This window comes from Neopelma chrysocephalum, unplaced genomic scaffold (genome assembly GCF_003984885.1).
Source record: "Neopelma chrysocephalum unplaced genomic scaffold, ASM398488v2 Primary Assembly neopelma1_60146, whole genome shotgun sequence".
In the NCBI taxonomy this organism is placed as follows: Eukaryota; Metazoa; Chordata; class Aves; order Passeriformes; family Pipridae; genus Neopelma; species Neopelma chrysocephalum.
Window position 1 is genome coordinate 1 of NW_020904810.1, and position 856 is coordinate 856.

The 856-nt window shown below is 54.6% G+C and overlaps 1 non-coding gene across 1 annotated transcript; it reads right to left on the bottom strand.

Annotated features, from left to right (window-relative positions):
* Positions 1–755: 755 nt before the first annotated feature.
* Positions 756–827, bottom strand: TRNAM-CAU. The gene has a single exon. It is a non-coding gene; the product is annotated as a tRNA-Met (tRNA).
* Between the last annotated feature and the right edge of the window lie 29 nt (positions 828–856).

An 856-nucleotide genomic window follows, 5' to 3' on the forward strand; every position in this document is an offset into this window, starting at 1 on the left:
ACTTGGGAAAATTAATGTTTGGTCAATTGAAATAGGTTCACATAGTGGGAAAAAAAAACCAAAAACCATAAAACACCAAACTTAAAACACCATCTTTCCTTACTTGTGCCTGGGAGCAGCTTGACTCCTTCACTCCAGACTCCTGTACCCACCCAAGCAGCCCGGGGCAATGACCTTTCTCTGTTCTTTCTAATCCTTCATTTTTTCCTCTCTCTTTCTGACCCTTTGGTAGAGGCCAAGCATTCTGATATGGAGGTGGATCCAATTGTGTGCTGCACAGGACAGCCCCTCACCTCTTCCCACCTGCTCACCGCTGCTCCTGGATCATCCTACAGGTGGCCTGGGCAGCAAATCCACAAGGACAGAGAAATTCCCCAGGTCTTTGAGTCAGTCACACTGGACTTTCACTAAGTAGTACCAACCTCAGCCTCTTGTGCACCTGCAGAGCCCTGGAGGTGTCCTCCTGTGGTTGGGAAGTTGGGGATCAAACTGCCTGATGGGAAGGGAGGAACACCTCTGTCCCCAGAACATCCAGTGCTGGTGGGGGAAGCTCTGCCTGCAGCTCCACACCCACCCCCTGCCTTGCTGAGGGGCACGTGGGGAGTGCTGGCACCTGAGAAAGCAGAGAAAGCAGGTGGCAGTGTGAGGGAGCAGGGACAGAAGGCAGAGGAGGGCCATGGGCGTGGGTGCTGCCAGAGCTGCAGCAGTGCAGGGTAAAAGTTGTTGGATGAGGCACCAGCGGTGCAAAAGGGCCTTAGCAGAGGATGGTTTCGATCCATCAATCTCTGGGTTATGGGCCCAGCACGCTCCCGCTGCGCCACTCTGCTCCCCCAACCAGCTGCCACCCACCCCAGCC